Raw genomic sequence first — 15,647 nt, 5'->3', positions numbered from 1 at the left:
TAGAAAGACAAAATGATTTCGTAACACGGGAGATATTAAATAATTATGGATAAATTAGAAATGTATTAATGTTATAGGTTAAATTTGTCATATATATTTTTACATGCTCGGTTTAGTCCCTCTAGTATTAGTAACCAACATTGGCACTAATCGACTTGGCCTAACTTACAGGGTCCCATCCAAATGGGAAATTTAGTTGATAATGCCACGTGTAGGGCTAGGGAGGAAAGGGAAACAAAGAATGCTTGAAACATATCCTGCAACTGCAAAGCAAAGCGGTCAACAGTAGTACTGCGGTCTGCTGCCCCCATCTTCATATAATTAGCGTTTTTACTAAAAAAATTAACCAATATTTACCGGTCTGACATTGTTTCTTCAAATATTACCGATTTAGCATTCTTTAGCAGTAAAGCTTGGTTGACCAAACGTGCCTTGCATACATGGATGGAAGGCGCGAATCATCAAGCACGCATTTCGCCCGAGATGGTGTCACGGGGTAAAGCGTGGATTCATAGGCGTACCTTCGTTGGGATTCAAAAAATTATTGCCCCTTTAATAATTTACCTAGGCCGACAATAGGCATTCCCCTCCCCTATAAATATCGCCCAAAATGTAAATATTGAACCACACACAAATCTAATGATATCCTTCTTCTATCAATTATTTTTATCAAGTGAAGTCTAAGTTTTTCTAGTTTTTAAAAAGTAAATTTATTTTTATTATTATATTTATTTCATATTAAATTGTTTAACCAAATTTTATTATATTAATTATGTTTATTACTTTTTGCAGTTGTAAAATAAAAGGCAAGATCATATCTCGAGGTATTTTATCGATACGATAACAATATTAAATTTTGTTATTTAAATTATTGTGAATATTTTAAATTTTTTAGTATTACTTTATATTTTAATTCATATATTAGAAATAATTAACGTCGTTTTTTGCAGATATAAAACTCTTAATCTTTCCAACTCTCAAAATGAGGTGTATTTAAGCTATTATTTACTATGACGGAGAAATCCAGGAAGACGGAACAGACATTGTCTTCACATCAAATCATTTTGTCAAATTATCTTTTAAGGGAACATCACTGTTGAGAAGCTAATCATTAAAATTTCAAAGAAGATCAATGCTGGAAGTACTATAAGACTATCCTCACTTCAGTACATATTTCCAACATCATTATTTTCGTTAACTTATACAACATTTGAACTCTTCAACGAAAACGATGTTGATATGATGGTTGACGCTCAAAATCAAAATTCAGACGCTATTACACAAATGTATGCCACATCTGTTGAAGTATATGTGATTCATTGTATGTCATTATGCTCCCACTATGGGCTGACTCAACAAGCTGATCAAGTTGACAACCCAACTCAAGTAATGTGTAATGATTTTGACAAGTTAATGGGAAATCTACATCCTGATACTATCCCATCAAGTTCAATGGGGAGATATTCATCAGCAACTTTTTACGATCTCTACTGATGTGGCCCCATGAACAATCTGTATAGCAACAACATCACTTTTAGTTCAAGGGGAAGATATTTATCTGCCAATTTCTTTAACCTGAATATGGATATACCCTCGACGTAGCAATCTGTTCAGTACCCATTTGACACAATACCTTCAAGTTCCAGGGGAGACATTCAATTGCAAGCTTCTTCGACCTCAATGTGAAGATATCTACGACACAACGCTTAATTCAAAACCCGTTTGACAAGATGCCTTCAAATTCAAGGGGAAGACATTCAACTGTCAGCTTGTTCGACCTAAATATCGACATCACAGAGGAATCCTCATCTCCACCAGAAGAACAACAATTCAACATGGACTCCGATGATGATGATGTAGATGAAGTTCCCATAAATACTATACACACTGAACCTCCAACATACATGTATGAAGGTAACTATGATGCAATGTACGGGCCAAAATTTACGGATATGCCTAATATTGGTGAGATTGGTGAGTACATATTTAACTCATTAGTCAATGATAGTGAGCTATATAAAGGAATGAAGTTTTCATCCAAAGAAGAAGTGATGATTGGAATTAAGAATTACAACATTCATAATTATGTTCACTCCAAAGTTGACCGATCAACCAACGAAAAATATGTTTGCCAATGTGTCAAACGTGATAACGGATGGAACTAGATGGTTCATGTATCGAAAAGGAAGAGAAAAAACAACATATAAGATCAAACAATATACAATGATCCTCATACATGTTGTGCTAGAGGGATCAACTAGGACTATCCCAACTTGGACTCCGACATTATTTGCCAAGACACCATGCTCATGGTCAAAGCAAGCTCTCATATAGCTATTGCGGTGCTGATTTCAGTTATACAGTCTCAATATAGGTACACCGTCTCCTACAGGAAAACATAGAAGGCAAAGTAGAATTTCATTAAAAAAACTTCACGACGAGTGAGATTTATCTGACAACGAACTACCAAGTTGGTTTAACGTAGTGTACAGACTGAATCCTGAGACAATAGTCGACTTCAAAACTTTTCATGTATACCACAATGATCAAGTGTTTCACGATCGATGCCAATTCTACCGACTTTTTTAGACGTACCCACAATACATTAATGTTGTGAAGTACTGCAAGCCAGTGGTTCAAATTAATGAGACTTTCTTGTATGGAAAATACAAGCAAGTTTTACTATTGACAGTTGTCTAAGATGGTAATCACAACATTCTTACAATTATTTTTGCCCTTGTTAAAGGTGAAAATATAGATTCTTGGGCTTTTTTCTCAGAAACTTATGCTTATATGTTGTCACGAGGGAAAAAATCTACATCATTTCAGACTGTGGAGATAAGATCAAAGCAGTGATTGACTATTTGGTTCCAATGTGGAAACCTCCCGATGTTCAACATCAGTATTGTATCCAACATATTGTCGCAAACTATCATGAAAAATTTAAAAAGAATTATGAACGCCAATTACTTGTATGCATTGATATGTCGCGATGCCTAACTTCATTTATCAATCATTTTTTTTGTATGTGAACTTAACAGTAAGTATTACATTTGATGCGCAAGCTATGAACTTGTTGAGTTAATCGATCTACGGAATCGGCCAAGAGGGGGGTGAATTGGCAATTAAAAATTTCGTGGAAGCTTTTGCAGAAAATTTAAAGTAATTGCACAGCGATTTACAGTGGTTCGACTTTCTCAAACAAAGTCTACGTCCACTACCTTAGCTATCCACACTAAGGATTTTCCAACAAATTCACTAATTTGTTCTTTCTTTTGAGGCCAAAGAGATAACCTTACAAAATCCCTCAAGAGTATACCCCAACTCTTGAGAACACTCTTTTTCCCAAAGAGAAGATTACAAATTTGCAAACTTACAAGAAAACCTCACAAGGTAAGATGTTTGCACAATTCTAGAACAAAGAAAAGAACACTCAAGGATAAATACAATTGAGTACAAAAGTGTTCTTGAAAGCAAATGAATATTGGATGAAAAATAGGCTTGAAATACTCAAACTTGAGGTTTGATGCTTTCTCTTTGATTCTCTCTTGATTCTAGTTGATTGATGTTTCTTGTTATTGATCAATGGCTCCAGAACTTGTTTAAATACCCCTTGAATCAATTCTGAACGTTGGTGATAATTAGTGGGGATAATAGAGCCGTTTAAGTGTGAAAACAATTAATTTTTCTAGGTGGAGCGTCTCATGCATCGGAGCGTCTCATGCATCGATGCATGATCAAGTATGCATCGGTGCATACGTGTAAAATTCAAATATTTTGACCGTTGGAACACTTGATGCATCGGTGCACCAAGTGTGCATCGATGCATGAAATGCATTCGATGTTTGAAAATAGCCTGAGTGCATCGATGCATGGCTTGTGCATCGATGCATAAAATGCATTCGATGTTTTGAAAATATTCAGAGTGCATCGATGCATGGAGAATGCATCGGTGCATGGAATGCATTCGATGTTTCAATTAATTCACTAATGCATCGATGCATGGTTGATGCATCGGTGCATCAACTCAAATAATTGAATTTAGGCTTTGATTTTGGTTCAAAATACTTTGTGAAAATTGTTTTAAAAATAGTTTAAGTACAAATCACAATTTTACACATTTAGTAAGGTTTAAAATTGATCTTGAAAAACTTGGAGTAATAATTTGATATTCGGTTAATTGAATCGAATATAAAATTGTAAAATCATTTGTAAAATCTTAAAATTCATTTAACTTAATTTGTTATATCGAAATATCAAAAATGTTTTCAACAATCTCCCCCTTTTTGATATAACAAAACATTTGAGTAATTTTAAGATTTGTTTAAGAAATTATTTTTGAAATCGATTTTGAGAAACTTACTCCCCCTTACTATAGCACATCTTAAATTTTCTCCCCCTTTTTGTTAAATCAAAAAGACTCTATAAAAACGTTTTAAACAAGAATTTTGAAAAACATAGCCAATTGATATATATATATATATATATATATATATATATATATTAGGCTGCTAAGATCACAATCAAAAGAGATATTAGCCATTAGTTTCATAATCAATATTCATAAACATAAATGGATAATTGGTCATAATGCAACTAATATGATGATGCAAAAATTAATAAATATTAAGCTCAAAATGAAAATTCAAACAAACTATCCATAAAACATCCAAATCTTATATCCAAATGAAGTCAAGCAAGTCAAACAATAACCCCCAAAATATTCAAAATGGTTTAACAATAAACGTTCAAGACGATCCAAAACCACAACAAGATCTATTCGTCTATAGAAGGATCGGGAGGAGGCGGAGGAAAACGGGATTTGGCGGTTGGTTTGAATGAGAACGACTAGACGAAGTTCTAGGACGTTTGGGATTAGACATGATTAAAGTAAATCGGAATAAGGAATATCACCTGCAATTTGAAACACATGTATACACAATCAATTCCCAAAACTCAAATGAGTCCTCAATAATTCAAGGTTCTCTAAACCATATCCTAATGGGCATGTTTTGAAAACTATTAAAAAAATAATATTTGATAATCATAATATAGTTTTCATGAAAACAAAACAATTAAATCAAAAATCTTACTAATTTTCGTTTTTTTTAAGTTTCGAAATTCAAAGAAATTTTTTTGAAAAATTGTTTGTTTTTGACGAAATTGGTAGTAAAATCTAGTTTAGAACCAACAAACAATAAATGCCCGATATAATGTACATTCTAGAACTAATTAAAACTAGTTCTAAAATCATAAATTTGTAAAATAGAGGTTTTTAGAAAAATACCTTGAAAATTCGGATTGAGAGGGATGAGGAGTTGTTTTGCACGATTTAATGATTGAAGCAGGTTTGAGAGTTGAAAAGCTTGAAGATTCCGACGAAAAATCGTTGATTTTGAGCAAGAATGGAGATTAAGAGAGAGAGAGGGACGAACGGCTAGAGGAAGAGTTTTTAGGTTTTGAGATAAAATAGAAAAATAAGCCTTTAAAATCCCAAAACCCGACGGATGCATCGATACACATTCAAAGGGATGCATCGATGCATTGTTAAATGCATCGGTGCATAAAGCACAAAAATGTCAAAAATCCGTTTTAAACACTTAAAAAATGCTAAATAATTTGGCTCTAATGGTATTGGCAACTCATATATCACAAATTAATTATGTTCAATCAATCAAATTAATCTTCAAACTTTATTTGAACATAAAATTAATTTTAACAGAGAATCACTAACTCCCCCTAACTAATAGCAAGAATGCAATCAAAAATTATTATTATAAGCATTTTCAATATTATTTAAAAGTGCTAAAATATTTTAAACACTAAGTGAAGATAGGTCAGTTAAACCTAATTCTCTTCTAAGTGTCCAAAATATTTCTTTATCTAAGGGTTTTGTAAAAATATCCGCTAATTGGTGTAAAGTATCAACAAATTCTAGAACTACATCTTCCTTAGTGACATGGTCCCTAATGAAGTGATGTCTTATTTCAATATGCTTAGTTCTAGAGTGTTGGATGGGATTTTTAGTGAGACAAATAGCACTAGTATTGTCACACTTGATAGGAATGGTACCTACTTCAATTCCATAATCAAAAAGTTGTTGTTTCATCCATAAAACTTGTGCACAACAACTACCGGCTGAAATGTATTCCGCTTCAGTGGTAGATAATGCAACACAATTTTGTTTCTTTGAAAACCAAGAAATCAACATATTTCCAAGGAATTGACAAGTACCGGAGGTGCTTTTCCTATCTAATTTGCATCTCCCATAATCCGCATCAGAAAAGGCATGCAAGCTAAAGCTAGAGTCTCTAGGATACCAAAGTCCTAAACTAGGAGTGTCCTTAAGGTATCTAAAGATTCTCTTAACAGCTAGTAAATGTGATTCCTTAGGACATGATTGAAATCTAGCACATAAGCAAACACTAAACATAATGTCCGGTCTACTTGCAGTTAGATAAAGCAAAGAGCCAATCATTGACCTATATAATTTAACATCTACACATTTACCTCCTTCATCTAAGTCAAGCTTTGTTGAAGAGCTCATTGGAGTGTTATGAGGTTTCCCATTTTCCAGTCCAAACTTCTTGAGCATATCTTTGACGTACTTAGCTTGATTAATGAAGATGCCATCTTTTCTTTGCTTGATTTGGAGTCCCAAGAAAAATGAGAGCTCCCCCATCATGCTTATCTCAAACTCACTTTGCATTAGCTTAGAAAATTCTTGGCAAAGAACATCATTAGTAGAGCCAAATATTATATCATCAACATAAATTTGAACTACTAATAAATCTTTACCTTTATGTTTTAAAAACAATGTAGTGTCAACCTTTCCTTTTGAAAAACCTTTTTCAATTAAAAAATTTGACAATCTTTCATACCAAGCTCTAGGAGCTTGTTTTAAACCATAAAGAGCTTTTGTCAATTTAAGAACGTGATCTGGAAATTTTAAATCTTCAAAACCTGGAGGTTGTTCCACATACACTTCTTCTTTTATAAAACCATTTAAAAATGCACTTTTAACATCCATTTGATATAATTTAAATTCATGAAAACATGCAAATGCTAATAACATTATAATTGCTTCCATCCTAGCTACGGGAGCGTATGTTTCATCATAGTCTATGCCTTCTTCTTAAGTATAGCCTTGAGCAACAAGTCTAGCCTTGTTCCTCACTATATTACCACTTTCATCAAGTTTATTTCTAAAAACCCATCTAGTACCTACAGTAGATTTATTACTAGGCCTTTCAACTAATGTCCATACTTTACTTCTCTTAAATTGATTTAATTCTTCTTGCATAGCCATAATCCAATGTTCATCTTTTAATGCTTATTTGGTGTTCTTAGGCTCTATGCATGAAATAAATGCAACATAATTACAGATATTTCTAAGAGAAGATCGAGTAGTTACCCCTTTTGATGGATCACCTATAATTTCACCATCCTTGACATAGTTGTACTCTCTTGGAAAAGATACTTCCCTTTCTTCAATGGTTGGATTCTCGAGGGGATCATGAGTTTCCTCATCTTTTGTTTCTTCCTTTGATGATGATTCTCTAACGTCATGTCTAACGTCATTTGCTTGTACAATACCTACATCATCATTAACAGAAGAATCCTTCCTTGGAAGGGGATTATCATCGAAAACAACATGTATAGACTCTTCTACAACTAAAGTTCTTTTATTAAATACACGATAAGCTTTAGAATTTAAGGAATAACCCAGAAAAATTCCTTCATCACTTTTAGCATCAAATTTGCCAAGATTTTCTTGACCGTTGTTTAAAACAAAACATTTACATCCAAAAGGATGAAAATAACTAATGTTAGGCTTTTTATTTTTGAGAATTTCATATAGAGTTTTCTTTAAAATTGGCCTAATCATTACTCGATTTACAACATAACAAGCGGTATTTGTGGCTTTCGCCCAAAAATATTTTGGCAAATTATTTTCACAAAGCATGGTTCTAGCCATTTCTTCTAAAGTTTGATTTTTCCTCTCAACAACTCCATTTTGTTGAGGGGTTCTAGGTGCTGAAAAATTATGGCTAATACCATTAGAATTACAAAACTCAATAAATCCAAGATTTTCAAATTCAGTTCCATGATCACTTCTAACACTAGTGATAGAGTAACCTTTTTCATTTTGGATTATTTTTGAAAATGTGATGAAATTTTCTAATGCTTTATCTTTAGTACTTAAGAATAGAACCCAAGTGTATCTAGAATAGTCATCTACCAAGACAAATGCATATTGTTTTCCTCCCAAGCTAGTAGTTCTAGTTGGCCCAAAAAGATCTAAATGAATCAATTGTAATACTCTACTAGTTGATACATCATTAATAGATTTAAAAGAAACTCGTTTTTGTTTTCCTTTAGCACAAGCATCACAGATTTTATCATTATCAAATTTAAGCTTAGGCAACCCTCTTACTAAGTCTCCTTGAATTAACCGTTACAAAACACTCATACTAGCATGACCTAGTCTCCTATGCCATAACCAACTATCATGCTCATCCTTAGCAACTAGGCATAAATTAGTCATATCAATAGAATCTAAATGCACCATGTAAATGTTTCCTATTCTATGACCAACAAGCATAATCCGATTAGATGCAATGTCAATGACTTTACAACCATTAATTTCAAATAAGATATTGAATCTTTTATCGCATAATTGACTAATACTCAATAGATTATGCTTTAATCCATTCACATATAAAACATTCTTAATTTGTATGGAAGAGGTATTACCTATTGTACCAATACCTTCAATGTGACCTTTTGAATTGTCTCCAAAAGTCACTTCTCCTCCATTTTTGGCGTTAAGCTCAATGAACCGGCTTTTGTCTCCGGTCATATGTCTTGAGCATCCACTATCAAGGTACCATGAGTTTGAATTTGTTTCCCGTGCCTTGTAGCAATGCTCCTTTCCCTACAAACATAGATTAATTTTTGATTTTTGGTACCCAAATTCTTTTGGGTCCATATTCATTAGTTTCCAAAATCCTAGTCCCCTTAGGTATCCATTTGTGTAGGATATTTTTATCTTTAGTAGTAATGAGTTCTTTAGGAACCCACATACTTCTAATGATTTTTCCATTAGAGGTTCTTTGGGAACCTCTATGATTGTAGTTTCTAAAACTTTTTCTAACAAAGTTGGATTTTGAATTTCCACCTTTTTCAAAATGTTTTATTCCAACTTTATCAAAAGAAGTTTTAAGATCATCAATTTTCTTTTGATGATCATCATTGATCTTTGAAAGTAAATTTTGCAAATCTAAATTTTTCTTTTCAAACTCTTCTAGTTTGATTTGCAAGTCTTTGATTTTACTTTCAAGATCGCTGTTGGTTTTGGATATGAGTTTGTTTTCATTTTTCAATTTTGAAACATCATTTTTATATTTTAAAAACAATTTCTCATAATCCGAAGCCAACCCATTGTACTCCTCAAATAACTCATCATAAGATAAATCATCAAAAACGGATAAGTTAGAGGTTACCTTAGAATCTTCCCCGAATGCCATCAAGCACAAGTTTGCTACTTCTTGTTCCTCTTCATCGAAACCTTCTTCATCGCTCCATGTAGCCACATGAGCCTTGTGCTTATTCTTTGATTGACCCTTTTTCTTCAATTGCGGGCAATCATATTTGACATGCCCCGGCTTTTTGCATTCATAGCAAATGATTGGGTCCTTCTCTTTTGGTTCATTTTTGAGGCCTTCGTTTCGTTTGAATTTTCTTCCTTGGTAAGGTCTCATCATTTTTCTGAACCGTTTGGCAAACAATGCCATTTCCTCGTCATCATCATCATTATTAGAATCACTCTCATCTTTTGTGGATTTGAGAGCAACTCCAATATTTTTCTTCTTCTCCTTTTCCTTTGGTGTCTCTTCAACTTTATCAAGGTCCACCTCATCTTCGAGCATCATCTCATGAGTGAGGAGTGAACCGATAAGTTCTTCAAGAGTTAAGGACGATAGGTCCTTAGACTCGATGATTGCCGTCTTCTTTGATTGCCATGATTTTGGGAGGGAGTAGACTAACTTCCTCACAACCTTTTCATTTGAGATGATCTCTCCATATGATTTGAGACCATTTACAATCGTTGAAAATCTATCCGTCATAGCTTTGATGTCTTCATTTGGTTTCATCCTGAAATTTTCATAGCTATGCGTTAGAATACTAATTTTTGATTTATTTACCTTGTATGTACCTTCATGTGTGACTTGAAGCTTGTCCCATATTTCTTTGGCGGTTGTACACGATGAAACTCTTCCGTATTCATCTGGTCCAAGAGCACAAAAAATAATATGGATGGCTTTGGAGTTGAGCTGGAACATTCTTGTCTCTCCTTCACTCCACAACCTTGGATGAGTGATAGGCTTGATGTATCCTTCTTCTACGGCATTCCATGCTCCCATGTCACTTACTTGAATGAAGTACATCATTCTATTCTTCCAATAGGCGTAATTAGCTCCATTGAAGAAAGGAGGCTTGTTGACGGGCATCGAATCAAGGCCGGAGTCGTAATTTGAAGTGGAGGCCATTGATGACTTGGTAATCGATGTAACTCTTCCCGAATCGACTCAAGAGGCGATTAAACCTTCAAATGAGTGAGGCTCTGATACCAATTGTTGAGTTAATCGATCTACGGAATCGGCCAAGAGGGGGGTGAATTGGCAATTAAAAATTTCGTGGAAGCTTTTGCAGAAAATTTAAAGTAATTGCACAGCGATTTACAGTGGTTCAACTTTCTCAAACAAAGTCTACGTCCACTACCTTAGCTATCCACACTAAAGATTTTCCAACAAATTCACTAATTTATTCTTTCTTTTGAGGCCAAAGAGATAACCTTACAAAATCCCTCAAGAATATACCCCAACTATTGAGAACACTCTTTTTCCCAAAGAGAAGATTACAAATTTGCAAACTTACAAGAAAACCTCACAAGGTAAGATGTTTGCACAATTCTAGAACAAAGAAAAGAACACTCAAGGATAAATACAATTGAGTACAAAAGTGTTCTTGAAAGCAAATGAATATTGGATGAAAAATAGGCTTGAAATACTCAAACTTGAGGTTTGATGCTTTCTCTTTGATTCTCTATTGATTCTAGTTGATTGATGTTTCTTGTTATTGATCAATGGCTCCAGAACTTGTTTAAATACCCCTTGAATCAATTCTGAACGTTGGTGATAATTAGTGGGGATAATGGAGCCGTTTAAGTGTGAAAACAATTAATTTTTCTAGGTGGAGCGTCTCATGCATCGATGCATGATCAAGTATGCATCGGTGCATACGTGTAAAATTCAAATATTTTGACCGTTGGAACACTTGATGCATCGGTGCACCAAGTGTGCATCGATGCATGAAATGCATTCGATGTTTGAAAATAGCCTGAGTGCATCGATGCATGGCTTGTGCATCGATGCATCAAATGCATTCGATGTTTTGAAAATATTCAGAGTGCATCGATGCATGGAGAATGCATCGGTGCATGGAATGCATTCGATGTTTCAATTAATTCACTAATGCATCGATGCATGGTTGATGCATCGGTGCATCACCTCAAATAATTGAATTTAGGCTTTGATTTTGGTTCAAAATACTTTGTGAAAATTGTTTTAAAAATAGTTTAAGTACAAATCACAATTTTACACATTTAGTAAGGTTTAAAATTGATCTTGAAAAACTTGGAGTAATAATTTGATATTCAGTTAATTGAATCGAATATAAAATTGTAAAATCATTTGTAAAATCTTAAAATTCATTTAACTTAATTTGTTATATCGAAATATCAAAATGTTTTCAACAGAACTATTCCCTCAAATGTTTAAGTCTATGCTTCAAGATTTGCGAGGAAAAACTGAAGAGATACAATTATATCAGCATCATCAACAAAGAAATGTGGACAAATACAAACGATGGAGAGTATCGATATGAACATATGACGACCAACTTGGATGAGGTAATCAATTCAACCTTAAAGGGGTGCACTATTTACCAGTAACAACTTTGGTCAAAATGATATATTTTCGTTTGAGGGCATTTTTGCCAAGCTCTGGGGACAAGCTCTAACTTGGATGCAAAATGACCATGTTTATCACCTAATATTAGTTTCAGATCTACAAAAAAGAATCGATGCATCAAATGGAATATCTGTAACAAGTGTTTCTTAGACCATTGAATTATTTCGTGTCACAGAAATGCCACGACATCTTCAAGGGATTGAAGCTAGGTCGTTCAGAGTTAATCTACAAGATATGTGGTGTGACTGTAGATTTTTTCAAGCTCTGAAGTATACATGCTCCCATGTCATAGCAGCTTGCTCTTATACCTGTCAAGACTATAACTATTTTGTGGATCCCATATACCGACTTTCAACTGTATTTAAGGTATATGAATTTGAATTTCCCCCGATAGACAGTGAGAAATACCTAGATGAGCTTCAGAATTGACTTCCAATTGTATCAGATTTGTCCTTATTAAGGGAGTCAGGTCGGCCAAAATCCACTCGATTGTGATATAGATCTTCAAGAGACATCTAAAGAAAACAAAAGATGTCGGCATTGTAGAAACCTAAGCCACTATAGGAAAAAAATTCATCTATTTTAACATAACGTAACTGTTGAGTATCATGATGTAATTGTGGTTTTTGAAACATCAATTTCTGTTATTTCATTTTCGTTTACTTGCTGAAAATGTCATTTGAGCATTAAAGTAAAATATTACAAACTAAATAAAAAAATTAAATACAAATATTAAATACAAATGTTACAACTCAAACAATTAAATAATAAAAACATTAAGAAATAACTTAAATAAAAAGTCCATAATCATTACGTTTGCTGATAAACAAAGAAAATTAAATAAAAACATTACAAACTAAACAAGTCTATCGATGTATGCATCTTGAATTTTTTCCACAGGTCGTGGCTGTCTTTTTCAATGAGGGTTTCTTCATATAACTTGTTCTTCCTCCTCACTCTCATCATCATCATCATCATCATCATCAGTAGCAACTACATTTTGTTGATGAATGATGGATGGCGATGTAACACCTCTATAGAATAAAGACTCTGGGGTGTATGACTAACCATCCCACCACTCATAGAGAATTGTGAAAACTATAAAAACATCGACATCGAATATTGTGATCCATACCGAGTCAGAGGTGTATGTGTTTGTAGTGAAGCACCACCCGCCAAATAAGTAACATATGAAGCCTACGTTGGATCCATAGGCATGGCAGTATAATGTCTGGCAGGAGGTGTCATAAAACTCTGTGGTGGCATATAAAACGATTGCAATGCCATCTTAAATGGTTATGATTCCATTTGAAATGGATGTAGTGATATCTAAACCGATGATGTACCCATGTATAGTGATGAGCTGGGCATGTACACATGTGTAGATTGTGCATGTTGTGATGGTTCTTGTCAGGCAGTTGAGGATGAGCCGAAAGCGCCTACTATCATTTCACGAGTCGGGGGACGATGATGTTGTGACGGTGGACGCTTTTCTCGTCGCTGATGAATGCTCTTTCCTCGTGCTTCCTCAGAAATTAGGAATGACATCCCGAACGTATTGAACCTTTGATAATAATCAGTCTCAATCGAATAATGATCCACATAAATTGACTCCCTAGGGGGAATATGTCCAAGTCGATACTGCTAGATCATTATCTACTCCATATGCTTTATCAACCAGTTGACATTCTTTTTACCCCGTCTAACGATGTTATGCAGATGATCGAGATTCTTAGGTGCTTCAGGAATATATTTTACGAAGCCAAATTGGTGGAGCATGCGATCATCAAGATGTCACTCGATAATAACATAACATATCAGAGGGATCACCGCCATTCATATATCTGATAAGTCACTCAAGTGAGGTGGGATGCACAACCTCATTTCTTGAGTAGAATAAGGAGTCCAATCAAACTAAAACAAATATATATATATATATATATATATATATAATTCTTATAAATAAAATATTCTAATTATATAACTATAATTAAAGGTAAATAATAAAATTTAAATGCATACCTATATACCAACATTCTGATCAACGAGTAGCCAAATTTATTCTAATTCGTCTGGTATATCATGATGATCTTTCATTCTACATGACCACCTATTCAATGTAAAAAATATTTCATTAAATACTCACAAAAAATTATTTATATACTAACTCAATATTGAAATTATCTCAACAATAATAGGAAGATCAACGGTTTATTCACGGCCGAACATAAAAAGGGCATGCAATACCATGCCTAAGATTGGAGAAGAATGAGACATTCATCGATAATATTTTTTTAATAATCAGTTGCTTTACACATTTCTCTATACAGAGATACCAAAACTGTTGAGCTCTAACTAAGTGAGCAGGCAACGGGAAAATCATCGAGGTGAAACAACCACATACAATGAACTTGGTTGCGAGATTTGTTGGGCATCTAGATTCCTCCTATGAGTTGTAGTATGCAAGCCCGAGTAAATCTTTTAGCATGTTCCTCGGAACAATCTTCATTCAAAATTTTAAAATCTGTAACCAATCATGCTAACGGTATTCGACCACCTTTGAAAGTAGGCGGGTTCCTCCAAAATACTCATTGCACAAGGAATGTAATCACCATTCACCACACCAGAAATAATATCCCCATCTATCGAAAGCCCCAAATATATGAAAACATCTTCCAATGTAATAGTGCCTCCCCACACGGAAGATGGAATGTGTGTGTCTCTAGTCTCCACCTCTCGATCAGTGCAGAAATAAGGGGAAGTTCAAGGTTACAGTGCCCTTCATATCTCGCTATGTAACCGAATCCAGCCTCTGCTAAATACATCAATACACGATTCGATATTTCTAACTTAACATTATGAATAAATAGATCTAGTATACAGTTATTCCCCTAATTAAATAAATAGTGTATAAATTAAAATCTAAACTAATACTAAAATAAATAAATAAAACATCCTCAATAATTAAAATAACACAATTTAAATTTGTTACTGTATCGACAAAATGATTGGAGATATGATTTTCATCTTAACGCAGTAACTCACTTTCCATTTTATAACTGCAAAAAAATAATAAAAATTAGTACAATAAAATATAATAAAATAATAAAATATTAAATGATTATAATATAATAATAAAAGTTTTACCTTATAAAAACGATAATATAACTTATTTAAAGCTTACTAGAATGATTGATAAAAGGAATATGAGAAAATTTTTGATGTGGTTTGAGGGTTGTATGATGGGATATTTATAGGTGGAGGGGGAAGGGGACGGTATTAAAGGAAATATTTTGTGGAATAATGGAAGATGCAAATAATGATCCGCATATTTCAGCACGTGTTAGAATCCCATTAAAGGCGCGCCTGAGGATCCACGCTTTACCCCATGGCGCCAACTCGGACGGGAGGCACTCTTAATGATCTACGTCTTCCATCCACGTGTGTAAGACGCATTTGGTAAACCACACTTTACTGTCAAATGATATGTATTTGGAGAAACGGTGCCTGGCTGGTAAATAATATGTATTTGGGTGATGTTTGGGTAAAAAGCCCATATAATTACTATTCGAATTTTCATTTATTAAAACTATTATTTTGCCAGAATCTATG

At 33.9% G+C, this 15,647-nt stretch overlaps 1 long non-coding RNA gene across 1 annotated transcript in view; it reads right to left on the bottom strand.

The window, feature by feature from the left end:
• Positions 1-7,859, bottom strand: part of LOC120177924 — a 31,733-nt gene extending 23,874 nt beyond the window's left edge. Inside the window, exons 1-4 of the long non-coding RNA XR_005521484.1 lie at positions 7,825-7,859; positions 7,057-7,065; positions 6,785-6,792; positions 6,130-6,131 (exon numbers count right to left, since the gene is read on the bottom strand). This is a non-coding gene — a long non-coding RNA (uncharacterized LOC120177924). The remainder of the gene's footprint in view (positions 1-6,129; positions 6,132-6,784; positions 6,793-7,056; positions 7,066-7,824) is intronic.
• Between the last annotated feature and the right edge of the window lie 7,788 nt (positions 7,860-15,647).

This window comes from Hibiscus syriacus, unplaced genomic scaffold (genome assembly GCF_006381635.1).
Source record: "Hibiscus syriacus cultivar Baekdansim isolate YM2019G1 unplaced genomic scaffold, ASM638163v2 tig00003480_pilon, whole genome shotgun sequence".
NCBI lineage: Eukaryota > Viridiplantae > Streptophyta > Magnoliopsida > Malvales > Malvaceae > Hibiscus > Hibiscus syriacus.
This window is presented reverse-complemented; position numbering and strand designations above follow the sequence as displayed.